General features: G+C 43.7%; 1 protein-coding gene across 3 annotated transcripts in view; it reads right to left on the bottom strand.

The window, feature by feature from the left end:
• Positions 1-26,750, bottom strand: part of TSNARE1 (t-SNARE domain containing 1) — a 751,229-nt gene extending 724,479 nt beyond the window's left edge. For 2 of the 3 annotated variants that reach the window (XM_074986589.1, XM_074986590.1), the window contains exon 1: positions 26,732-26,750. The gene's annotated coding sequence lies outside the window, so the exon portion shown is untranslated. Of the gene's footprint in view, positions 1-25,726; positions 25,787-26,731 lie in introns of those variants that run through there. The other variant, XM_074986588.1, reaches the window with a different exon arrangement.
• Positions 26,751-27,262: the final 512 nt, after the last annotated feature.

The following is a 27,262-nucleotide window of genomic DNA, read 5'->3' as shown; positions in this document are numbered from 1 at the left end:
ACTTTCTTCAATGCTTCTATCTGGCCTGTCCCTACATTAGGTCTATACCATTTTAGTTAACAACATCTTGCCAAACTGCTCAGCATTTCGTCCTTGTAATTGTGCTGTACATGAAACAGTTTTTACGGTTTCTAGAGACAGGGCTCCATTCATAATACCAGCAGCAAAAATTTGTGCTCAGCTGCTGTGGAAATAATTTTATTCTGCTTATGCCAGGTCTTGCAGTCCTTCTTTATGCTACCACTTACTTATAAAACTCTGACACCCATTGCATAACTTTACATGCACAAGTATTCAGTATACAATATAAACATTACACAGATTTACATAGAAACACGCATCACATAGAACTGGAAGGGACTTTGAGAGGTCACCAAGTTTAGTTCCCTACACTCACAGCAGGACCTATCACCATTCCTGACAGATTTTTTTTTATTTAAGTCTAACCTGTCCTAGAACCTTGAAAGGCCTTCTCAAGGACTGAACTCACAACCCTAAGTTTACAAAGCCAATGCTCTAACCACTGAGATCTCCCGCCCTCCAAGGCCCCTGTGGTCCGCTTGGCAGTTTGGCTGCACTCTGTCAACCGACAAATTGCTCTGTTGACAAATTGTTCTAATCTAAACATAGGCTCAATGAATAGTAATAGGTAGCCATGTTAGTCTGTATTATAACAAAACAAGCAAGCAGTCAAGTAGCACTGTAAAGACTAACAAAATAATTTATTAGGCGATGAGCTTTCAAGGGGCAGACCCACTTCCTCAGATCTGGAGATATGCCATTTCTAGTACAGCACTGATGGTCTTATAACACAGACAGACAAAAAAATTGATGCATCTGACAAAGTGGGTCTTTGCCCATGAAAGCTTATGCTCCAATAAATCTCTTCATCTACAAGGTGGCACAGGACTTCTCATCGTTTTTTAAGATATAGACTAACATGTCTACCCCTCTGATACTTTTCACAATGTGGTTTAGGATGTTTTCAAACTGAGATGCCTCTATTAAGGCATCCAATCTCAATTTCGGTGCCTAAATAAAAATGGCTTAGATTTCTGAGAGGCGGAGCATCTACCACTCCAAGTTAAGTCAATGCATCACAGTGCTCCTTTCTATATGAGATCAGGGCCCTAAATGTTAGCGTCTGTACTTCAAGGCTATGGCTACACTGCAAACATCTGTTGAAAGGCATTTCTGTCAAAAAAGATTTTTCTGGCATAACGTCTGTTGACAGAATGTGGCCGCTCTCTCGACAAAACAGCCAACTGGAAGCACAGCAAAGAGGGCTTCCCGGAGCCCTGGAAGCCCTGCCTGTTGACAGAAGGCTCTCCAGAGCATCCACACTGCATTTTTGTTGACGGAATCTGTCAACAAAGCCACTCTTCCTCATCTGGGACAGGGAGAAGGTTCTCAGAGGAAGTGCTGAGTTTTGTCGTCAAACTGTTGACAAAAAGCTTTTTACCTGTGGATGTGCAGTGAGGTTCGTCGACAAAACCCTGGGTTTGTCGAAAAACCCACTAGTGCAGCCATAGCGCAAATATTGCTGTGTCTCAGTGTCGCTGGTTCATAAGCAGGTAAACATTACATCAAACTCTTAAGGGAGTTAATAATTGTGCAATGCTCTATAAGTAAAATGGACCACAATACCTTTTTTCAATACACCACACTGTACAACTCACTTTTGCTTTTCTGCTTAACTCTGTTCATTTTGTTAGCACTAACACTGGAGGATTAAGTAAATCCAAAACAGGAATATTTTTGTCCCTCGCACACACACAGAATACATACTGATAATGACTGAGGATGGGGGGGTCCTCTGAGCTGCTCAGAGTGCTGAGCTATTACTTAGGGTTTGTCTGTATGTACAGCAGCTCACTTGCACTGACACAGCTATGCCACTCTAGCATGTCTAGTGAAGACACTCTACAGCAATGGCAGAGAGCTCACTCAACAACACAAAAAGACTACATATGCAAGTTGTGGGCAGCAGTTGCAGGCACAGCACTTTGGGAAAATGAGGACAAACTGGAAAAAGTCCAAAGAAAAGGAACAAAAACGATGAAAGGTCTAAAAAACATGACCCACAGGAAGTAATGAAAAAAAATCAGCCTGTTAAGTCTGGAGAAGAGAAGACTGAGGTGGGGAACTGATAAAATTACAAAATGGTTTCTATAAAGACACAAGCGATAAAAATTCAGGCTGATAGAAATGCAGGATTTGGAACAAGTAGCAATGGGGTTAAAATGTAGCAAGGAAGATTTAATTAGACATTAAGAAAAACTTTCTGTCTGTATAGTTAAGCACTTGAAAAAATGACCTAAGGAAGCTGCAAAGTCTTCACTACTGGAGGTTTTTAAGAACCAGTTAGACAAACATTTGCCAGAGACAGTCCAGCTAATAGTTAGTCCTATCTCATCACAGGAGATTGGACCAGATGAATTATTGAGGTCCGCTCCTATCCCAAATTTCTATTATTTTGTTTCTATACAGAGACTAGCACAATGGAGTCCTTATCTCAGACGGAAGTTACACAACTCATACCATAACACAAATAATTAATAATCCTGCTACAGTGATTGTATCGATAGCAAAGTTTTGTCTGTGTTTTGAGGGAAAAAATTATTAAGGGGGTTCATTACTTATACACAAAGCACCACCACAGAAATAAATGCAACACTCCCATCATGTCAGTACAGAAATATCATGGTACTGGTTATGAATGTAAGGGGTAGGTCTTTCTTGTTGCTGTGGTTACCATAAGGCATTGTTATAACCAAACCAAAGAAAATTGCCTCAGAGAAATAGTAGGGGTATGTCACGTAGGTGTTTAATTTGAATGACAAGTGACTGCATACCTCTTAAAATTTAACAAAAGCTTGTTTTAGATCATAAATCTTCAACACAGTATATGTTCAGATATACTGAGTCCAAAAATATACCTTTATCTGAACGCTTCTTCTGTATGAAGACGAGCAGAGTTTTTCAGTTTTCTACATGCAATTTGATGATACCACAACAAGCTGAGGGCAGAATGAAAAAGTCCAGATTTCTACATTGACGAGATCTTCAAATACAGGAGGGGAAAGAATCATAATTACTAGTCTTGACAAGGAAACGAAGAAGGAGTGAATTTCAGATAAGCTGCTTTTCCCAAAATAGGAGTATTTTAAAAATTTAACAGACTTTATATAGTGCTGTATTCCACTGAGACATTGTACAGATATGAGGTACAACTCAAGTTCTCGTACATATTCTGCCAATGTTTCAGAAGGTTGTTTTGAATTTTAAGTCAAAGTGAGCTGCACTGACTGCTAAGTTACTTAAGGCATGTAGGCATCCTTTGAAAGTGATCAGTTCTGGTTGGGAATAACAGGATTACTCACATACACATATATTCAAAACCTAACTAATGGAGAACAGTAACAGAGAGGGAGCCATGCTAGTCTATACACTATCAAAACAAAAAGCAGTCAAGTAGCACTTTAAAGACTAGCAAATTAGTTTATTAGGTGAGCTTTCGTGGGACAGACCCACTTCTTCAGTCCATAGCCAGACCAGAATAGACTCAATATTTAAGGCACAGAGAACCAAAAACAGTAATCAAGGAGTCTGATTTGCTCACCTTGATCATTTTTTTCTGATTTGTCCTCGATTACTGTTTTTGGTTCTCTGTGCCTTAAATATTGAGTCTGTTCTGGTATGGCTATGGTCTGAAGAAGTGGGTCTGTCCCACGAAAGCTCACGTAATAAACTAGTTTGCTAGTCTTTAAAGTGCTACTTGACTACTTTTTGTTTTAACAAATGGAGGTTTCTTAATATGTAGACTAGAAAGACACTGTCAGATCAAAGCAGGATCACAGTTTGGTTTGGTAAAAACAAAGTTTGACAAAACTCAAGAGAGACAAATGTTCTAATCAGGCCTTTTCCTCCCTTACGGACTGTATTAATGAATAAAATCCCCTTCAACTTTTGAACTGTCCGGTATGACGTTCAGAAACCGAATAGAACGAAATGAAGCTGACTCATCATTACCCAAGTTGAAGGAAAAAGCAGTCAACAGCACTTATTGAGGAAAGGTATATTTTCAAAATACTCAAGCAGCATAATATAAGATTTATTAATTGCATAGGCAGGGACAATTCTGTTAAAAATAAAGGATTTTCTCTCAAGATCTACAACATATTACCCACTACAGTGGAGTTAGAGCAAGTAAAATGAAGATCAGGACTCGTGCTCCTAGTCTTAGGCAACGGGTCTGCAACCTGTGGCTCCAGAGCCACACAAAGCTTTTTAAGGACTTTTGTCTCTGCCAATGCTATAACTGTAAAGTACAAAAAAAAAATAAATAAAAACCCTCCTAATAATTTTCAATAAACAGTGAGCACCTAAATATCCAATAATGAACAACTCTTTTCTATATAGCAAACAACACGTTAACTTGAAACATTGGGTAACTCCCGCTTTAATATGTGCAGTGCCTTGTGGGATATGATACTATATAAGTGTTTTTATCATGTTGCTAATAAACTCTTGATTCTGAAAAGGAAAAGGAAGCTTGCAGCATTCGTGCTGTGAAGGGCAACATGCATTTTAAGAAAAAAAACTGAAATTATGTGTAAAGTAAAATTGGCTTAATTAAAGTGGGGTTGGAATGGCTTCAAAAAAGAGGAAAATTGAAGATGAAAACAGAATTTCAAGCTGAATGGACCCAATCCTTCGCATTTATATTGAGTTTGGCTGGGTTCCCATTATGTCTCATTTGCAGTGAGAAATTCTCCATCAACAAAAAATGCAACCTCATGAGGCATTTTCTCAAAAAAAAAAAAAAACACTACTTTTGCCAAGCAGCATCTAGCTGGAGATGCCAGAAAAAAATCCATGGAGGAGCTGCTATGCAAAGCAAAGCAAAGCAAAGTACCATAACTGTGGCTAGTTTTGTGGCAACTCAAAAGTTCATGAAATGAGGAAAGCAACTAACTCACAGATGGCGCATATTAAGAAGTGTGCTTTATCAAAGTATCAGAGCAGCTGGACAGTGATTTCAAGAACAAAAGTGAAATTGTTCAGATTCTACCATCCTCCAGAGAAAGAGAAATTCCAGGAATGAAAATCAGGAAGATAGTGGTAAAACACACACATATAAAGTGTGAGCAAATAGAGTATGTAAGAAGTTTGTGAACATTCTGCAGTAAACACATATCTCATTACCAATCACTGTGTGTCCTGTTCTTAAAATAGGGGTTACAAAATGTATGGTTTGACTGTATTTATTAAGCAGTGTCTCATATTTATATGCATTAAAGCTCTTGAATTATTGAGCTTTTACTGAATTCGAAAGAAATGTCTCTTCCTGCTATTTTGGTTGATGACTCCTGAAGTATTGACTGGTTGGGTGACCTTGAGCCAGTCTGTTAAACGCTTGGTCCCTCAATTTTCTCTCTCTTAAAACAGGGCTTATGAGAATAAACAAAGGGCTAAGAGATCCTTTGCTTAAAGATGCTACACGGGTCCAACCGTGCAGATGAGAACCAAACTGAGCTCAGGATTCTGAAGAGACATTGCATCACAGCCCTGCATTTACAATTGCTAAAACTTCCAGGAAAATGTGGCAAATGGACTACTGGAGAAAGAAATGAAGTAGCACTTGACGGTATATAAATAAAAATTCGCTGACTTGTCACTTGACAGAGCTGAAAAGATCTTCCCTAAGACAATTTAGACTAAAATGTCCAAGGACTCAAAAGTTAATTCTGGCACATCGTAGAACAAGATATATAAAATATAATGTCACAGTTCTCAGCCCTCCTCTTCCTCCAGCTGGCATTTTACTATTGCTGATGGTCAATAGCAGACAAATCTGTCTCATGGTAAATCTGAGAGTGCATCTACACTTACTGGATCAATTTTCTGGGGTTTGATTTTGCACACCTCATGGGAACATGAGAAATCGAACTATCAGGGCTCGACAGTCAACCCCATATTCCTCATTATCGTGAGGAATAAGGGAGGTTGATGGGGCGAGCGTCTACCATTGGCCTCCCTCTGTGAGGATGGCTAAATAAGTCGATCTTAAATATGTCAATCCCGACTCCACACCTGGCATAGCTGGAACTGAATATCTCGGATCAACTGTCAGGCCTAGTGTAGACCCGCCCTGAGTTAAATAAATAAGCATTGCACATTCTCCTGCTCAGCTTATTCAGCTTCAAGACTTATTGGGACAGTCTGCTGGGGTTAGAAGTGGTAAAGAGGCAGCATGCCTACCCCTGGGAAGAAAAACTGTGCTGCTGTACAAACAGGGCTGCTGACGAGGTGGGGAAGGAAAGGCGAGGAGGCAAAGAGGGCAGCTATCCTGAGGCCAGGCAATTTAAAATGGCCCAGGGTTCCCAACCACCACCACTGCTACCACAGGATCAGCAGCGTCTAGAACCCCAGGCGACATGGGTGGGGAAAGGCTGAATAGAGAACCTGACATCTACTCTTGACCCTTTGGCCTGAGACCCCACCCCTTCTGTGGGCCAAGAGCTGTGCCCCCCCACACACACACTTTACCCCAGGGGCCTGGCAATTCTGTCAGCAGCCCTGTATACAAACAAACCTCAATCAATTCCTTCCAGCCAAATTAAAATCCACCACCACGTGACAAACACAGTTCACTACACCTGGTTATATTTTCTATTCTGCCCCTGTGAAACCTTTACACGTTGACGTCAAAGTTAGGCATTTCCTGAATCCACATGACACTTACAGCCTTTGATACTTGCATGATTTAAGTTTTAAACACACCATTCATAAAACTGCAAAGCAGCTAAAAGCAAAGAAAGGGGTTCAGAAAGAAGGTCAAAAATAAGAGCAAGTGGAGACATTAATATGGCCCTATTGGAATCACAGAATAATTGCCAAAAAATTGCATCTGACCTGCAGACAAGCCATAGAAAATTGTAGAAAAGTAATAATCAACCTTATTATTTCCAGTAATGCAGTTCATTATTACTTTTCCATAATTTTCCACATTCAGACAACTAGGGCTGAGGGTGGAGGCCCAGGGCTGAGAACGGGGGCTCTCACTCTTAGTCCCGATATTTGATTAGCTTTATGTTACACTCACAGAGGTCACTGGCTGAAGGAGGAAGAGGAAGACAGCTAGAGTGAACTTTTAAAAAAAATGGAAACTGCTGACACCAGCAATACATTTCAGACATATCACAGACCCAGAGTGTCTTTACTTTCTAAACGTTGATGCCCAGAAGAAATGCAGTTATTCCAGTCATGATTCAAGACCACAAATGTGCTGCCTTCCCCTCCCCCGGCAAGCTGTTTTGAACTGCCGTGCCTCTCTCCAGTGGTACCATCATAAAACTGGCAACAAGTAGAATAAAGTAACACAAATTGTATCTGTGCATCTTTCCATTCAAAGACTTCAAATCACCACACAAACAGTGCAGTGTCCCTGCCTCACACATGTACGGCCAATTATATCCATTAACAACTTGAGAATGTGAAGCAGAGTTAAAGTGACTTACAAAGCTCACGCAGCAAATCAAAAAGGCAACCCTGATCTCTGGACTACCCATATGACTTCTGGTGGCCGCTAAAAAATTCCTCCCTGGCCACAGCTCAGTAATCACTTGCAAATGAAATGCTACTAGAGTTTAGCATTTCCACAACCCTTAAAACTCAGCACTAGGGAGATTAGATTACACTTTGTTTTGCTGGTGCTAATCTAATATTTTCCAAAGGTGCATACATTTCAGTCCGTTAGCACAAAAGCAATTCAATGCAGATAGCAAAGTTTTTTAAAAAAGCATGCCCCGTTCGCCCTCTGGATGAAAACCCCGGCTTAAATATTTATTCGAAGACGCTGCTCTGATGTGTTATTGCAGCAGCAAAGCCACCTTAAAGTTTCTTTGTAAAATGATTTGCATACTGAACTTTCATTAAAGAGATAACTCAGTGTTACACCATGGGTATATGCACCTCATCTCCCCGCTCACTACCTGGGGGGAAGCCTTTTATAGCAATCCAGAAGGCCTTAACTGGCAGCAGGTGTCTGATTAGCCTTTTTGCTGCAGACCGATTCTTAATGAGCCCAGCTGCCTGCCTTGGCTGCTGGGCCACACTCTGTGAGGCTAGACAGGGAACAAAAAGACACTGACCCAGCTCCCAGTATAGCTGCCTTCCACTAAGCTCTTGAAGCATGCTGCCTGTGGTCTGCCACGGGTGGCAAAGACATTATGGCCAAGCAGAAGCTGAGGAATGGCCCCACGAGTGCCTAGGCAGCTCTTGAATTCCATCTCATGCAGCAACCTTCATCAACACCCTGTACTCCCACTGAGCTATTTGAGATAAGCAATCACATCACGTCTTGGCTGTGGCTTTGGAGCAATGAGCTACGATGATAAACCTCACTGAAGAATAAGACCCTTCTGATTGTCTTCAAAGACATTCCCATCCAGACTTTCATTGTTACCAGAAGCACAGTGACCACGATGGTGGATGACAAGATCTGATGCAGTAAAGCAGAAAAACTGGGGTCTGGATCTGAAGGGCCCCAGAAGGAGAGGCCAGACTGGCTAAAAACAATTGTTATCTTAGGTTGCTGAAATGCAGTGCGGAGAAATGGGATGACCCTCGAAGGAATTGTTCCTGGTCACAAAATGGCAGGTGGAAAAATGTCCACCAGGACACAAAGGCTATGTCTACATTGCAGATGCTATTTTGGGATACAATAGTATCCCAAAGCAGCTGCCTACATTTATGCAATGTGCCTGTTGTTGCTGAACAGTTCTCGAGATAACAGGTGTGTTATTCCAGCACATCACAGGAGGAGTACAGCGATGCCTCAAAATAGCCTGTTTTGAAATCTACTCTAAATAAGCTGAGCAATTTGCATAGTTCATCTCATGCTTACCATGCCGTTCAGACATAGCCAAAGGGAATCCCTTATCAACTATGTCATGCAAAGCCCTATATAACAAGGCAAAGGAATAGGTGTAGAACAACTTTCAGTGACATCAGAACACATGCCCAATAGTCCTGCAAATGCTTTAATTGTTCTTGGAAACTTCCTTTCTACATATTTGTTCCCAGGTAGAGGCAGGAAAGGACTGGCGGGTGGGTAAGGTTGGTGCATGTGGATAACTTGCAAGAACAAAGTGCACAAGTGAACAGACAAATGCATTACATGCCCTGCATCCAAAGCTGCAGCATACACTCCCAACAATTTGATGTATTGTTCTGAATCAAGCTAGCACAAGAGGCTGTAAAACCTTGATCTTGCTGAGTAAGTGCATGATTCACCTCTGACAAAGATTCTTTCTGCTCTTCCCTTCTGCCCTGGCAGCCAAAGGCAGAGCTGCTAAAATGTAATTGGCAGAAGGCCCCGCTCAGCAGGGCTACAGAGATCATACAGATTTTGAGTCACTGAAGGACCAGTAAGAAGGTGCCCCTGGGGCTTTTCAGGTGGGTCAGAGAAGGAACATTAAAGCTTTGAACGTTTAGGAGAAGAGAAACTTCATTTAAATAACAAAAGCTTTAGCCTGCATTTTCTGCATCATGCTCTTTATGACAGATAACCAAGGAGGTAGTTACATTATAAGATCTGTGGGCAGGGCCCTTTTCTTTGCTCTGTGTTTGTACAGCATCTAGGACAACAGGGTCAGGGTCAGGTCCATGACTGCAGCTCCTAAGCACTATTTCAAGTTATTAACAGCAGTAAAAGGAAGCATAAAAAAATGCACTATGAGAAAGGGAAAGGAATAGGAATAAGAAGGAGAGAAAACTCTGTCTGGGGAGGTAGAAAAGAAATGGGGCAGGTTGTGGAAGATTCAAAGAACGCTGCCATATTCAAATATTAAAAGCTGCCATTATTGGGAACGAGAGCAGATCCAAGCCACAGCAATGGAAGAGGAAAAGAGAAAAGTACCTTTGGGTGGAAATGGGAATATTTGTGATTGGAATACATGAGTATAGAGGGAAGGTAACAAGGGAAAATAGAATCTTTTTTGCATTTCTACTGAAGAAAAGATTCCATCTACCTTAAGTTCTAGTTATAGTTCAGCTGAATATTCTAGACTGTCACCAGCAGGAATTCACTTCCATCCTGGTTTTTCATTCATGCTGAAAACCAGGGGACAAGACAGCATCTAGAGAGATTTGTCATACATTCATTGCACCACACAAGGGAAATTCAGAGTCGAGCAGCCTATCTTATTACAGTATCACAATACTTTCTATTCCACTGAATAAGTTTCATTTCAATGGGGCCAAGTTTTGACATTTTCCCAGGGTGAGAATGAGTTATAGTAAATGAGGAGCTATGAAACTTCACTGGATGCATGATCAGTACTTTATTTTCAAGAAACATTAGCAGTTTCAAAGCAGAATAGTGACAAGCCTGAGGCCAGCATTTCAAATACGGATTCCAAAAGTTCGGATCTTCATTTCAGTCAGGTGATTGTATTCAATGGAACCTGCACGTTGAAAATCAGCATTGCATATATCTGGCTGCCTAAATATCATTTTCAGGATCAAGGTTTTAATATTTCGACCTGGGTTGTCATTAGGGGGGGAAAAAAAAACCCTTCCAATAAAATATCTTGATTTTTCAGCACCACTAAAATTGTGAAGGATTTTATTGCTTGTAAAAAAAAAAATCTTTAATAAAGGCCAGAATGCACTGTTAGACCTGGGCATGCTTCTGTGCTGACAGTTCTGGTGATCTGCTTTGGGCCTGACCTTCAACACTGGTGAATATTCCACCACTGGGTTCCAGGCACTTATTGTTCTATCAGTGGACTTTAATATCACTAGTCAATCACCCTTTACTCTATCCTGACTGACTCCAAAATAACAAGGACCAACCCCCAAACCTTCTGAAGCTCTCATCCATTTGAAGCAATACTGACACACGAGCGAAAACAGACTTCACAGGGTGTATTTGTGAACTTAGTGGCTCTCTGGACAATGTTCCATTCATTCAAATTCAAAGGTATAAGGCTCAAAGGGGCAGCCAGCTTTTTGAAAAAGTAGAAATCCACCATCCAAACTGAGAAGCGATTTCATAAAGAGATCGTCAATTGATGTTAATGACAATTTATACCAGCTGAGGAACTCATCCCTGATGCCGGCAGCATTAAGAAAATCCCCATAGTGCTTAGGAATCATGCAAAAGACACAACTCAAGCGAAAGCACCTATAAGCACTAGAAGATTAGGCTTGTTACAAGCTATTAATAATAAAACTGGTCAAAAATGAACATTTTTGTGAAAAAAAGACTGTCAACATTACCCAGGTCTACCAGTAAACAACAGCTACTTTGTTAGATTTTGTCACTGCACAAAGAGCTAGAGACACAAAAGCCTGTCCAAAGGACACAGTGGGTAACCTACCTTTAAGATGCTAAAAAATACAGTGACTAAAGAAACTGCTCTAAGCCATGATGCTGCACAGCAGCTATACAGCTACTTATCAGACAACATGATTTTTGCTTATTAGTGATATCATGCTTTGTTATCCAGCAAGCGTGGAGAAGGGGGTTAGTGGTTAATCAAATGTGCCGGTTACTCAAGCTTTTTCACCACACGCAACAACGTTTAAGAAATGAAATAACCTTACTTAGCATCACACCTCTTAACACTATTACTGTGTGCAGGACCTCTCTAGTCTAGCACCATCCATGGTCCAGCATGATTTTAGATGGCCACACCCATGATAAGTGGACATTCAGCTAAGTTTCCCACAGTCCCATGAAGTTTGTTTACAGCTTCCAGTCCTGGCTGCTGTGGTTTAGCTGTAATTCACCCTTAAATGTCTTCCAAGAGCCCAGTAAGCAGTGGAAGTGTTGGTAATGCTGGTACTATCGGCCTTCTGTGCTTCGGCAAACTCTCTGGTTTGGCAATGATCAGATCCCAAGGCCACCTGACCAGAGAGATTCAACCTGTTCCACCATTTACTGCTCCCCTACCGCCTCAGGGCCATCACACAAACACGATTTCTGCAAACACTGGAAAATGATGCTGGACAGCCATCAGAATTTTTTCAAGTTAAGTGAAGGGAGAATTGAAGTATATGGCAGATGCTAGTTAGCCAAGTTTCCGTGATATTAAAGTGCCGGATAACAAAGCTTCTACTGTACCCTAAAAGGTTTGCTTTGTTTACCATTAACAAAGGTCTGCAGAAAAAAAAACTCAAAACAATGCTTTTTAGGGTAGCACCTTAAACTGAGGATCTTCTAAGGTAAACAGAAAATCTGTACATGTGGCAGGACAGGTATACTTTGACCCCTGCAAAAATATACAATAGCCCCATAAGTAACTGACGCAGATGAAACAAAAGGAGAGAGGTATTCACTAAATGGCACTGCTACAAATGCACATTTTAGCAGAGGTACTGTACTTTAAAAGCCACAGTAAAATTACACAAACTCAAATTGATCGGCATCTTCAGTTCTTATTTCGAGGCAGATGAAAATGCAATAAATAGCAAGGTAGGAAATCAGCCATGCACAGCATTTTATTAAATAAGATGTTAGCCCATGAGTCAGCACAACTCTATTAAGTTCTTGCAGAGTCTCATCTAACTTTCTCATTACTAAACAGATTATTAAACTGCTAAGCAGCAGTGCCTTTTTAATCTTTAGCACAAGATTTAAATATCAAACAAACTGCACAACAAAAGTCTGTTGGCTAGAATCAAGTGCAGTCCCTGAAATTGTCTCCATCAGGACTTCTGACCTTGTGGACAAACATTATGGATAATCTAGGAGCTTTTCCTAATTTTTAACAGGACATGCCTATTCATCTTCAGCTATATAGAAACAGATCCAACACAAGCTAGTTCACATATTGTAGGAGATACGGGTAGCAACACAAAAGTTAACTTTACGAAACTCTTTCTCATAAAAATCCTCTTTTCAGTTGCTTATAACTTTGCCAAAACTTAACCATTCATACTGGAATTTTCCATTTTGGACTTCTGCCTTGGGCTGAATTTTTCTGGAGTTTCCACTAAAAAAATGATTCTCAGCAGGTTAGGGAAAAACACGTGATCCTTGATATCCTCCCTAACCTAACTGTTTAGCTGAGAAATTTTAGCACCTGATGATGATGTTGGCAACACTCATTGACCAGCATGATCATCTTCAATAGGAGCTATGGATCCGTAGGTGGCTGATAATGCCTGTCCTGGAACACAAGTTCTATTACAGTGAGGACTGGTGTTTTCAGCTATGGTAGGAGGCTGCTGACCATGGCTGTGAGCACCTCCATACTTTGGAGGAAGGATTTCCCCGGATGTCAGGATTGTGCCTTTTGACATCTGCATGAAAACCAACCAAGTGTGTCCAAGCTCTGAGCCTCTGAAAATCTCAGCTTACACATACTGAGTAGAGACTTGCTAGAACTCAACAGCTAAATTCCCAAATGATTCTGTCTGCAAAGATCATACTCCAGGTCACAGCTGAGCATGACTCTCCTTGCAGTTGTTCCTCCCAGAGACCTGAATCAGTGGCATAGGCCATAGGAACAAAGCCAGGAGACTGTGAGAAAGAAGCAACAATCCCATAGCTAACAGTATTGGTTGTACAGGACAGACCTGCTCTGGGTATGAATCAGTGCTGTTCAATGAAGGAGGCTGTTTGCAGGACGCTGCCTAACTTGTTGCAGAAGTTGGAAGGCGTGTGCTGAATGATGCAGGGGATTGGTGCTTGAGAAGGGATAAGCTCATGACTAAGGCACCTGGGAAGCAGCCCCTGAGAATGAAATTCTGTCCCTGCTTCTGCTACAGAGATCCTGAGCCATGCTGGGTAAATCAAACTTTTCACTGGCAGTCACTGATGTTCCTCATTTTTCTGTGTGGCCAATTTACACTGCTGGGGTCTGATATGCAGAAGTGCTGAGCATTCCCATTTGTGAACAATGGGAGCTATGTCAAGAAAACATCAAGTGCCACATAAGGCAAAGGACTCCGTAAAGTCTGGCCCTACATTCCACAAACTGAGCACCCAAATGGCATATGACATCAAAGCCTTTGTACTTCCATTGCCCATCAGTAAATGGGGAATACTGCCACTGTTGTACCTCCCAAGGGCACCATGAAGATAAATCTGTGTAATGTTTGTGAATCTCTCAGATGCTACAGTGATGAGTGTCATAGGAAAGCTTATGAGGAAATTAATGATTCAGTATTCACAGCCAGGTTTGAACAGTGTGCAGTAAAGGAAGTCCAGGGCTGCAGATTGAACGATGGAAATAAAAATGATGCACTGTCCCTCCTGTGCACTGAAGGAAGCAGGCATCCCATCAGAAAAAAAATAATGTGATCATGTAATTAAAGGTATATCATAATGAATGTGCTCCAAGGGGGTGAATTAAGAATGCACGAGCAACCTCAAGCCTGTCATTTCTTAACATCTGATGGCTGGACTTTGCACTTCTTACATTCTTTTAATGTTAGTGGGGGGGAGTTGTGTGTAATTGTATTTTAAGCCTGGTGAGGATGTATTCAATTATTTTCTGTTGTACCTCAGCAGTCCCCCTGCATTGCCTACTCTCCTCATCTCGTTGCTTTCTTTCTGCTGCAGCTGCATCGTTACACACACACACACACACACACACACACACGTGTACGTGTTCAGAACATCTATTTACATCAGTGACAAGTACCTTCACACCTCTCTTCAACATTCACCTTGCTTTCAGCCAGGGATTTTCACTCCCGTACTCACCAGTCTTTCGTCACATCCTAAGCAAGAATGGGTGCTAAAACAGCAATTCCACTAATTTTAGCCAACGATGTAATGATGCCTGTTTAAGTAAATCAGCGCAGCAACATCATGAGTTTAGTCAAACGCAAGCCATTTCGGTATGTGAACAAACCTCCCTCTCCCACCCGTCTGAACTCTGAGGCATCAGAACTACACAACAGTACATATAATTATGTTTTCCCAAACTCCATGTGCTAAGGTTGCCTAACACAGGTTTTTAAGATCTTTGCAGCAGGCACTCCGTCTTGTGCCATATACATGCCTAATTAGCGTGGGGAATGAGTGTAAAAGAATATGAAAAATGTTACACAATAAAAAGCACAAACTACTTTACAGCTAATTAATTTGCGTTTTTACTGTGAATTTATAAAAACCAATATGACAAAAAAGAACCACATAAGCCATCATGAGCATTTGCTCAACAAGCACTAAAACAACATGACATTTCATAGCATCATATTACCATACAGCTCTGCTACAAGACAAACACTGCACATTAGGGCACATCTACACTGAAAATGCTGCACTGGTGCAAGGGTACCACTCTAGTATTTTGTGTGCTGTAAGCCAACAGGAGAGAGCTCCCCCTTCGGCTCACTGAATCCACCTCCCCAAGAGGCAGTAGTTATGTCAGCAGGAGAAGCACTTCTGCCAACACAGAACTGTCTACTGGGCTAGGTCAACACAACTACGTTGCTCAGAGATGTGGATTTATTACGCTCCTGAGGATCAGTTACACTAATACAGGTCTGCAGAGCAGACCAGATCTTAGTGGGATGCCCTATCCTAGGTCTGCCATGCACCCACCTCTCCCAGACTTAATTACAAAAATTCATTTTCTAATCTAATTGCATTGGAACTGTCCTACTGGGTCAGAGTAGCGATTCATATTCACAGCCTATCTCTGACAATTGTCAGTTCTTGGTCCTCGTCAGGGATGGTGATAGGTCCTGCTGTGAGGGCAGGGGACTCTGAAGGTGACCTAACCTCTGAAGGTCCCTTCCAGTTCTACGATTGGTATATTTCCACATGTATTCACTAGATATGCAAGAATCCTCAAGCAACAAGTTATCGTGTAACCTATGTTACTTCTTAACCCCCATCATTTTATGCTCTCACTACGAAGCATGAGATTTTATATCAGCAACCTGCAGCCCTGGTCCCAGTAATCTGATTGTGGGCCACAAGACATTTTGTTGGCACTGACTGTCCACAGGCACCGCCCACCCCACCCTTCCACAGCGGCCATGGAGCTCTGTTGCTGGCCACCTGTGGGAGCCATAGGAAGCAGCAGACAGCTTGTCCCTGCAGCTATTTCATCTGCAGACACTGCTTCCCACAGTTGCCATTGGCTGGGACCAGAGAATTGTACCACTTGAAAGCTGCGGGGTGGGGGTGGTGCCTGTGGAGGGTCACCGCCAGCAAAACATCTCACAGCCTACAGTCAGAAGCCCTAACAGGCCACATGCAGCCTGCCCCCCCTGCCCACCAGTTTACAGCCTTCTCAGCAATGTTTTGATTAAATAGCACAGCAAGTGAGCAGTCAACAGTAATAGCTACGAAGGGTAAGCCCTGCCACAACAAAAGTTCATTAGCTTTACAAATGTGTTCCTTACCAATTTAGACTCCAATCCCACAAAACAAGAAAGTTCCATATACTCTCCAACCTCCTCAACCCAACTGTGACCATGCTATTTTACCATCAGTAAGATATTTGTTATGAGCTGTCGGGCAAGAAAGCAAAGTGAATTTGGAGAGTATTTGAAAAAAAAAAAAAAAAAAAGCTCTGTCTCTTTAATTCAATTTTCCCAAATGCTGTAGGAAAGCTAGACCAACAGCATCATTTCAGACTGCAAGAACCAGAGGATAACATTTATCTTATCAGGTTTACTGCACAAAAAAGGTACAAGAGAAATGCAAAAAAGGAATCCCCACCCTCCCATTCTGCAAACAGAACAAGTAAATCAGACATACTTAATTCTTTGCACTTTTATAATCTTAGATATTATTGCAATACAGATAAGGAAATTTGTTAAGTGTAACTCTTACACTAATCCCTTTATCAGAAGTACAATGTCCATTAAAACGCAATGCAATGGTTTAAAAAATGCCAAAATTACTAATCATTTGGTGGGAATAAACATATGTTCATTAGAGCTGTTGTGGCTTTGGTGTCTTTTTATATAATGATTTGCATATAAAACACAGGGAAGCAGTGTAGCCGAATGGACAAGGCACCTGCAACTCCCCATTCTGCCACTCATCTGCTACGTGACCTTGATGAAGTTACTTCATTGTCCTGTACTTCAATTTCCCCATGTGCCAAATGGGAATAATGACTTCTTTCTAAGTATCAGAGAGGTAGCCGCGTTAGTCTGGATCTGTAACATCAACGAAGGGTCCTGTGGCACCTTATAGACTAACAGAAAAGTTTTGAGCATGAGCTTTCGTGAGCACAGACTCACTTCATCAGATGCTGGTCTTGGAAATCTGCAGGGCCAGGTGTAAATAAGCCAGAGCAAGGGTGGGGATAACAAGGTTAGCTCAGTCAGCAAAGGTGAGGCTTACTACCAGCAGTTGATCCGGAGGTGTCAACTGCTGGTAGTAAGCCTCACCTTTGCTGACTGAGCTAACCTTGTTATCCCCACCCTTGCTCTGGCTTATTTACACCTGGCCCTGCAGATTTCCAAGACCAGCATCTGATGAAGTGAGTCTGTGCTCACGAAAGCTCATGCTCAAAACTTTTCTGTTAGTCTATAAGGTGCCACAGGACCCTTCATTGTTCTTTCTAAGTACTCTTTCAGATATAAGAGATAATTATCATCATTAAGGAGGCACTGCAAGATGATTGATTTCTAATATACAAACCCATCCCTGCTACTTGGAACATTGTCTGGCAACATCAAGATAAATGGTTTAACCAAATATATTTGCTATAAACCATTTTTCCTCTACTTTCATATATTAAAAGAAGCACATCCAATAAAACAAAACAGGAAGCATAACATGTAACATTACCTGAACAGCAACGAGGGGTCCTGTGGCACCTTTCTGTTAGCCTATAAGGCGCCACAGGACCCCTCGTTGCTTTTACCTATCCAGACTAACATGGCTACCCCTCTGATACTATTACCTGAACAGATACCATTAAGTACTATAACTTAGACACAAATATTAAGGCTTCAGTTCTGGAAAGCAGCTAAGCACATCTTTATCTTTAAACTTGAGCTGGAATCACACACACACACACAACTAAAGTTCCCAGAGTCTTTGTAGGGTGCAGCAGGCCTATGGGCTGGCAACTGTGAATCAGGATCTTACTGAACAAAACTCACCCTGACGCATGTCTGTGCAATCCTCCCCTTACCATCACAAACCACAATCCCACATAAACTACATGCAGAAAGTGTCCTGTGCCTACATGGAGCCCCCCATAGAGGCAGCTGGTCTCTGCACTCCCATACATGCCACTTCATGAAGAATTCATGGAAAATCAGAGCTCCAGACAAATGAACTTCTAAATTAAGAGACATTCATCTTAAGCTAAAGGCTTTGTGTGGCCACAATGCACTGAGTGAATTTCACTCCAAATAAGCAGCAATGTTTTACTTAAAAAAAAAATAGAAGTGTATAGATTTACACATTTCCCTGCAGTGCTGGCAATTGCCTGTGTACAAGAAGCCAAGCACAAGTGATTCAGTTAAGCTCACTCCCCCAGCTCAGTGAATTGTAGAAAGTCAGAGAGCGAAAGGGGTTAAAAGAACCCATTTTTATAGCTCTTTCTATTTTAATCAATCAGACGTTTTTATGACAGAGGCAGGGAATTCAAAAAAAATTTTAATCTACATATCGCCCCTTTAACACTTGTATGGCTGACATTTCAAAACACCATGTTATTTTAGTTATCTATGTTAAATAATACACAGAGCGGTAGCTATGATGGTGCACTCCACATACTTTATGAAAATATGATTACGAATATGTCATAACTGAGAGATGCTTGATGCAAGATGGCTCATGTGACCTATCATTCGAAAACTTATCATTTAGCAAACGTGCTTATTCCATTTGTATGCATGTATCACTTTTACAGATGAAGTTAAGAGCACTGACCTGGGTATCTGTAATTTCATATTTGCTGTTTTGGGATGCACCAGCTGCTGACACTTCAGATTTAACAATGGAGGCCAGTGTGCTGATGGCCCATCAGCACGAGACAGTGAACTGTGAAAGAGTTTCACCTCCCAGGGAATATGTGGGTTGGCCATCGAAAAATGGCTGCAGAGACATGTGACCATGTCTCTTGATACTGGGGCCTATCTTGAATTCTGTAGTTTACCATGAGAAGATGGGAGGAGATCAGACTGGGCATGGTAATCAGGAAATCGTAAGTGCCACACTCATCTCTGTTAATTAGTACCCAGAACAACATTTAGAACGGAGCAAGGCCTAGTGTCCCCTGCTATAACACAAATCTCCAATACAGATGTCCCACATTGCCTCTCAGACAGAATTTGCCAAACCTAGGCTCTTAGCAATTCCATCCATAAAAAAGGAACTCTTCCAATGTGTGAGGCAGCTTCCTCTAGTAGCTGGCTAACAACCATTAACAGCCTTCTACTGCTGCCAGAATTTGGTTTTACGCATTCCTTTAAAATAAACCTTGCGTCAGTAAAGCATTATAACGCATGTGCACAAAGAAGCAGAAGTAAGGCGGGCTGGGCCTCCTCAAGTCTGGCATCTTTTTAACTTCTTGAAAGCCTGGTTTTGTAAATGTAACATTATGGTCATGGCCCTACCAAATTTATGGTCCACGCTTGTCAATTTCACGGTCATAGGATTTTAACAATGATAAATGTCAGGTATTTAACTCTGAAATATCTTGGTGTTATAATCATAGGGGTCATGACTCCAAAGCGACTTGTGTGAGAGTTGAAGGGCTCTTATGTGTGATGGGGTGAGGGAGGTTGCAGCACTGCTAGCATTACTTCTGCACTGCTCTTGGCGGTGGTGCTACCTTCAGAGTTGGGCAGCTGGAGAGCAGTGGCGGCTGGCTGGGGGCTCAGTTCTTAAAGCAGAACTATCGCCAGCTACAGCACAAGAAATAAGGGTGGTATGGTATGGTATTGCCACCCTTACTTCTGTTCTGATGCCTACAGAGATGGAACCTTAATTGGCAGCTGCCACTTTACAGGTGCCCAGCGCTGAAAGCAGCACTACAGAGGGATGGGTGACAAGGGTATGGTGTTGCCACCCTTCTCTATGCTGCTGGTAGGGTGCTGCCTTCACAATTGGGCACCTGGCCAACATTAAAACTACTGCTCTCCAGTTGCCCAGAAATAAGGGTGGCAATACCATGACCCTCCTAAAATAACCTGGTGATTTCCCTGCAACTACCTTTTAGGTCAGGACCTCAAATTTGAGCAACACTGGTCTTCCACGTGAAATCTGTATAGTATAGGGTAAAAGCACACAATAGACCACATTTCACAGGAGGAGTCCAGATTTCCTGGTCTGTGACAGATTTTGCATGGCTGTGAATTTGGTAGGGCCCTAATTATAACAACACAGAACTCGCTCTCTATGCACACTGCAAGGATGTTCAAAAGGGAATCATTTCTACAACTGCTACCCACATAAAAAGTCTCAGTGATAACTTTAGTGGGCGTTTATCTACCTCCATACTGCAAGACACTGCCCACTGTACAGAATGTTGATCCCAGAACAAACACCCTTCTGTAAGATAAGGCCTCAATCCTGCAAGCTGTTCCACATTAAAACACCTTTACATTTAACACATAGTTTCACTTGAGTCAGTAGCATCTCTCCAAACACAGGGTCTGCCCTAACAGAGCAGCTTCAATACTCAGAGCTCAAGAATGTGCTTTTATTTATACTTTTTGTACTGTACTAGAAAATTTACCTGGTGTTGCTCAGGTCCTGAACTCACTTAACATTTGTTTTCTTCATTTAAACCTTGCTCTGCAGTGAGGGGTTCAGAAAGCAGGCTGCCCCCGGAAAAGAGAACCACTCCAGCCCTCTTTCACTGTAGCAGCTTGAGGCCATGTGAGCAGCACCTCTCCATGATCAGTACAGCCCCAGCGGGCACAGCCACGGGTGGGGTACATGTCCCCTATCTGGGGCAGATCCTGGTTCATCTGCCTCCTGCGCTCCCCAGCCAGAATGAGGAATGCAGCAAACTGCACTTTCCCCTCTGCTCCCTGAGGAAGGGGAAAGGGAGCAATGCTCCCATATGAAACAGGAGGGGGGAGCTTCAGCCCCCTCTCCCACTCTCTGCAAAGGGTATCTAGGGTGTGGGAGGCTCTGGGCTGGGGCACTCCTAGACTGGCAGGCACACCCCTTCAGCCAGCCCCTTCTCATCTGCCTGGTGATTGTTGTCTCTTTTCTGAATGGTTTTATGAGAAGCAATTCCATTCCATGCACATCCCATTTTCCTGGTACAACCAAACCCTGACCTTGCTTTAAGCTATGATAAGAGAAAGCTGTATACTGAATTTGGTGATCCTAGCACTCACTGTTAAGGAGCTCTTGAACAGACAGACAGACATGCTCTAAACTATATAACAGATTTGTATAGCTCTCACAAATTTGCTACACACTTTGCAGAGCCAATAAGAAGACATATGGCCTATGATCTCAAGTACATCTTCACTACATGGAAGATTGACTGGGGCAGGGTCAATCTTCCAGAGTTCAATTTCACACACCCAGTAGAGATGCACTAAATCAAACCTACAGGGCACCTGCATCAGTGCTGTTTCTCCTACCCCTCATTAGTGTAGAAATATCCTCTTCTGAGGTGATTTATATGTCCCTGTCCATGAGCTGTGGTGTCTGTATGGTTGCCCTGCATCCTGACCAAATAGCTCTTAAGCTAAGCATTTTAAACTTATAACCTGCTTTACCAGCAGTGGTGACATATTTCCCTCACAAACCACATCAAAATTAGATAAATTAAAAACCATATTCACTGTTAAAATGGAGTTTTAGAAACACAAAATGGCCGCCGGAGAATAACAGTTAGAAAATGACAGTTGCAATTAATATTCGGTGGGCTATGAATATGTATGAAGTTATGGTTTGAAAGGTTTCAAACTGATTGGTTACTTTACAATCCTCATACATATGTAATAGTCAAATGCCCCTTTGATACATTGTGGCACTGAGGAGGACCTAGCAGGCAGAGGTTGTCAAACAGGTCCACCCAGGCTGTATATATTCAGGAGAGCAGCCCTGCTTGCAGCATTCCAGACCAGACCTCGGAGGAGAGCTGACAAAGAAGAAGAAAGAAGACTACAAAGAAGGACTGAGCTAAGAGCTGGACTGAGCCTGTAGCTGAACATCGCTGGCAGAAGAGCGGAAGCTGACCTGCGTGTCAGTTATCGCTCTCTAGCCACCGTGGGCTGTTGAAGAACGGAAGACTTACAGCCTGAAGACCAGAAGAGCTGCAGTCTCCATAGAGCTGAATCACTAGTAAGGCTCCGGTTCTTTCACCCGGAGGGTTTGCCCGGCAGACTGCGCTGCCTAAACAACGGTGCCCTGCACGGGGAAACCGCACCAGCGACCCTGCCCTTCCAGTCACCGATCCTAGCTCAGGCCGGTGTCTGAAATATCACGGTCGTTCCTAAAAATACAGGAGGTTTTTGTTAACCAAGCCGGTTTTTCCTCCTGGCTCTCTTTTCCTCCCTCCTTTACTATCTGACCTGACGCGGCTGCCGTACAAGCGCGCCGTGAGGGTCATAACTTCCTAGCTCGAAGAGAACTACAGGCCCAGCGCCTGGATCACAGAGCAGGAATAAGGAGGTATTTATGGTCTGGGTTTAGGGTTAAAGAATTAGGTGAGCAGTTAATTTTTTCATATAGTTTTGTAATAGAGGGTGGATTGGGACTTCCCCAACTCCATGATCCGTGCCTTATATTTTGTATTGCTTGTCCTTCTGTAAAGGCATAGGAGGCCAATGCTATTGGTTTAGCTTAAAACTATTGCATGCACACAGGAGGGTAGTTAGGTAAACTGCTTTGTTATTATAATCCAGAGCTATAAGCTCCCCCCTATTTAGGAGGGTAGAGCCGTCAGGGATAACCCTATAAAGGGAAAACCCTGGTGTTCTTAGTAATCCTTTAAGGGTAACGAAGGTCTGCAATAAAGGGCTACCATAACAAGGTGGTCAAAACAGGCAGTACCATTTTTTGAGAGGATAACCTTTAACTAGGAAAACTCCTCCACTTAACTAAGGGGAAAACCTCTCAGAAGGAAACCCTGCATATACTGGGCTCTCCCCTGGTTGGCCAGCAGGGCAACCCATTTAACTAAGAATTGACCTAGCTTAGTGCAGGCAAATTCTTGTTCTAGGTAAGATCTGCTCCCCGCGGTAGTCGGCCAAGGGTTGAGCGACCTGGTGAACCTCAGGAAGATCCAGGAATAAATAAATAAATACAATTCAGCTCTGAAGTTAATTTTTCCATTTCACAGCACGCATCGAAGGCTGCACGGTCCGTCCCGAAAGCACAGTAAGTAGCTGAGGGATTAGATAGCAGTGCTGTTACAGCAGTTACCTATTGTTTAAGGCTACAAGCCATAGTATTCAAATTCTGTGCCTATTCCACAAAAACAAGGGCTTATATCTTTTGTGCAACTTAGCTTACCACAATCCATACTTTGGTGTTAAAAAACAAACCCTGTCTCCCTGTTTGAACCTGACATCTTGTTTGTATTTTCTTCCTTGGGTAAACACACCGCAGCAGCGCAGTTCACACACCCTGAAACCCCCTTGTGATTAGACCCACCGTAGACGGCGAGCAGGGTCGCGGGGTAAAATCCTGGGACCATTGGTAAGGACTCAGTTTTAGTCCAGTCCATTGCTCTGGTGTGATTGACTTGGCCTAATCAATATTCAAATTTATTCATACGTCACTCACATCCTCGATAATTACGAGTAAGGAAAGTCAACAGAGGAGAATGCGCTCTTTGACCTCCCTCAGTGGAGATGGCAGCAAAGCCTGAATTAAGGTATGTCGACTCCAGGTGTATAATGAATAAATCTGGAATTGCACACCTTAATTTGAGCTTGTGCTGTAGTGGAGACCTGCCCTCATTCCATACAACATATTGAAGAGTGTAACATCAAGGGAAGTTAATGGACAGTAAGCAGGGTAACAGCACTGCTAAGATCACATGGTTGAAGTTACCCTGGGCACAAGTCTGCATCCTTTAAAGTCCCATTTTGGATTATAGTTCCATTAACTCATTAGCAAGGAAGAACAGAGCTCTTCGGATGGAACAAGAGACATGTATTGCTTGGTTAGCAGACGCAGGGAAGACATTCAACTTGTAGGTGGCATCATTGAAAAAGCCAGAGCCAGGAGTGGAAGAGGAAAACAAAGAGGAGATCAAGGTTGGAGTCTGACTGAGCAAAGGAGAAACACTGTGAGATTAACAGTCAGAGACGTAGGCTGGGGCTGAGTCATGATTACTTTAAATGACATGAACTATCAGTCTGCCATACTTAATCAACTCAATACAAAGCTTAAGAGGTAAAATATGCCTCTCAATACTTCAGTGCCTTCATGAATAAGAAAAACCAGCTTAATTAAAATGGTCACTACCAGGGTAAATATATTTTTAAGAGATGAATCTTAACTTTGTCACTATTAGATGAAACTAAAAATAAATAAATAAATTTTAAATCTAGCTTGCTTTTCAACATTTTTTAAAGATCACACAATCTTTTAGATCCTTAACCTGACACATGGAAAAAGTTACATACTCACGTGCTTAAAGTTAAATGTGCATACACTGGATGGCAAACACCGCAGAAGACCATTTGAAATTCATTTTTAGGTGCTGTTCTTATTTTTAATTGTGAAAATAGATTTATTCTGTTTTAGAATGTATTTACTTTTGTTTCATTTTATAACAGAAGACTAGTGGGAATTATATTTCTTCACATGTCCATTTAAATGTTTGATTTTGATTGCTCTTCACATTATGAATCTGATTTTATGTGCATTTATAAAGATGTAGATCTTTGGAAAAGTAAAAATATAGATACAGAAAAATTGCTGCATGATCACTCAAGGGCTGTGCAGAATACTTTCTAAAGTACTTTTGCTTGTATTGCTGTATTTTGATAGACATGGTGCTGGTTACAACCTCCTAGAAGTTCACTGGTGATAAATGCCACCTTAAAAACATGCCTTGTAATGCCATCTAGTAATCACTAGGAAAAAAAATCACTGTATCATATCCATGAATGACGTAAGTGAGCAAAATATTTTATTTAGTAACGGTCAGAACTAAATACCAGCCAAAGTTACTATATGACAGAGGGTTTGAATTTTCCAAGTTCCACAGCATTAAAAAAAAGCCTCAGGAAAGAACTTTAAAGTCATTTCCAGCTAGAGGGGAAGACTGTTCCCATCTGCTTAGGTGAACCATGAAACAGTTCCTCTCCCCCCCCCTCCCGACCCCTCCAGCCATTTGAAAACCAAATCCTGAGGTTGCATGACATCAAATGCTCAGAGATAGAAGGAAACAGGAGAAGGGGAGTTTAAGTAACTTGCTGTGCAGACAACACGCTCAACAGACACACCCTAGAAGTTCAGAGGACAGCTGCTCTCTGACACTCGCTGGCAGTTTCTCTGCAGGGAGCAGTGAAAGAGAGAGAGGGCAAAGCAACAAGGATGTACCTCCCGCTCCCTGGGGGGCATGCCAAACAGCTCATAGTTACTCACACCCCCGCACAATGAAATGTCCACAAGAAGCTGACGGGTAGAGGGTTAAGTGACGGTGTGCAACAGACAGGCTAGCAAACCAGCGCCCCTTGGCATGTCTCTTTCCCACACTAATGGGGACCGCCAGCTGGAGACGAAGGAACGCTACTGGACCTCAGACTCCTGCTGCAGGGTGCCCCAGATGGAGCTCCGGTCCCTGACACATACCTTTTGGTCTGCCAAAGGCTCCCTAGAGAGAGGCCAGCCTCAGGTACCCTTCTGCTGCAAACCGAGAGGAAGAGAACTACAATGTGCCTCACCCACACTTCCTCACTTTTCTTTGCATTCGGACGCTGCCCTCGCGCTGATCCTTCACCCACATATCTCCCTTCCCCGGGACATGCCCCCCAGCTCCCCACCCAGACACACTGCTCTGCACACAAGGATCCCCGATCCCTCCCCCAGCTGCCCCTCTTCCCCCCCCCTACAGGGATGGCCCCCAGCCCCTCACCCAGACACCCCCCTGCTCTGTACAGAGGAGTTCCCCAACCCCTCACCCAGACACCCCCCTTCTCCCTGCACGGGGGATCCCCAGCCCCTCATCCGGACACCCCCTTCGCACACAGGGATCCCCAACCCCTCACCGGACACCCCACCTCCGCACACGGGATCCCCAGCCCTTCACCCAGACACCCTCTTCACACACACACACGGGATCCCCAACCCCTCACCTGGACACCCCACCTTCTCCGCACACAGGGATCCCCAACCCCTCACCTGGACACCCTCTTCTCCGCACACGGATCCCCAACCTCTCACCGGACACCCCACCTTCTCAGCGCACAGGGGATCCCCAGCCCCACACGGGGGATCCCAAGCCCCTCACCCAGACACCCCCTTCTCCGCACACGGGATCCCCAGCCCCTCACCGGACACCCCACCTTCTCAGCGCACAGGGGATCCCCAGCCCCTCACCGGACACCCCACCTTCTCCACACACGGGATCCCCGATCCCTCCCCCAGATGCCCCCTCTCCCCACACAAAGGGACACCCCCCAGCCCCATACCCGGTACCACTTCACCGCGCACAGGGGATCCCCAGTCCCAGTCCCAGTCCCACACGCCCCTACGCCCCGGCTGTGCAGTGCCCCCACCGCTCCGAGCCGCCCCCTTCCCGCCGGCGAGCCCCTCGCGGTCCGTCCCACCGCCGGGCCCCCTGCGCCCGCACCTCACCTGCAACTGTGGCGGCGCCGGGGAGAGTCCCACACATCACGTGACCGCGCGACCGACTCGCCTCCGCCGCCCGGCGCAGGCCTCCCCACCGCCGACTACAACTCCCAGCGAGCACCGCGCCACGGGTGACGGGGCGGGGCTTTCGTATTCTCTCCCTCGCTCCCCGCCCCCCCACCCCCGCAGAGCTCAAGATTCTGGGCCCGATCCTGGCGACTTGTCGCCCCATCCTGGCTTCTCACCCCTTGTCCGATCCTGGCTCTTCCCACCCACCATCACCTCGTCTCCTTGGTCCCGATCCTAGGCACCTGCCCACCCGCCCCCTCCCCGCATGCCCATCCTTCTCCCTGATCTCCCTAGCTCTGATCCCGGCTCTCTGTCCCCCAGCCTGGTTCCTCATCCGCCTGGTCCCGATCCTGCCTCTGCTCCTGAGCCCAGCCGCCCTCCTGCCTGACCCTGTGCCAACCCTGACTTGCCGTCCTTCCACCCGCTCACACCTTTGGCCCTGGTCCCAATCCTGGCTCTTCATCCCTT

This window comes from Carettochelys insculpta, chromosome 2, assembly GCF_033958435.1.
Source record: "Carettochelys insculpta isolate YL-2023 chromosome 2, ASM3395843v1, whole genome shotgun sequence".
In the NCBI taxonomy this organism is placed as follows: Eukaryota; Metazoa; Chordata; order Testudines; family Carettochelyidae; genus Carettochelys; species Carettochelys insculpta.
The sequence above is the reverse complement of the archived record's forward strand: the minus strand, read 5'-3'. Positions and strand labels throughout refer to the sequence as shown.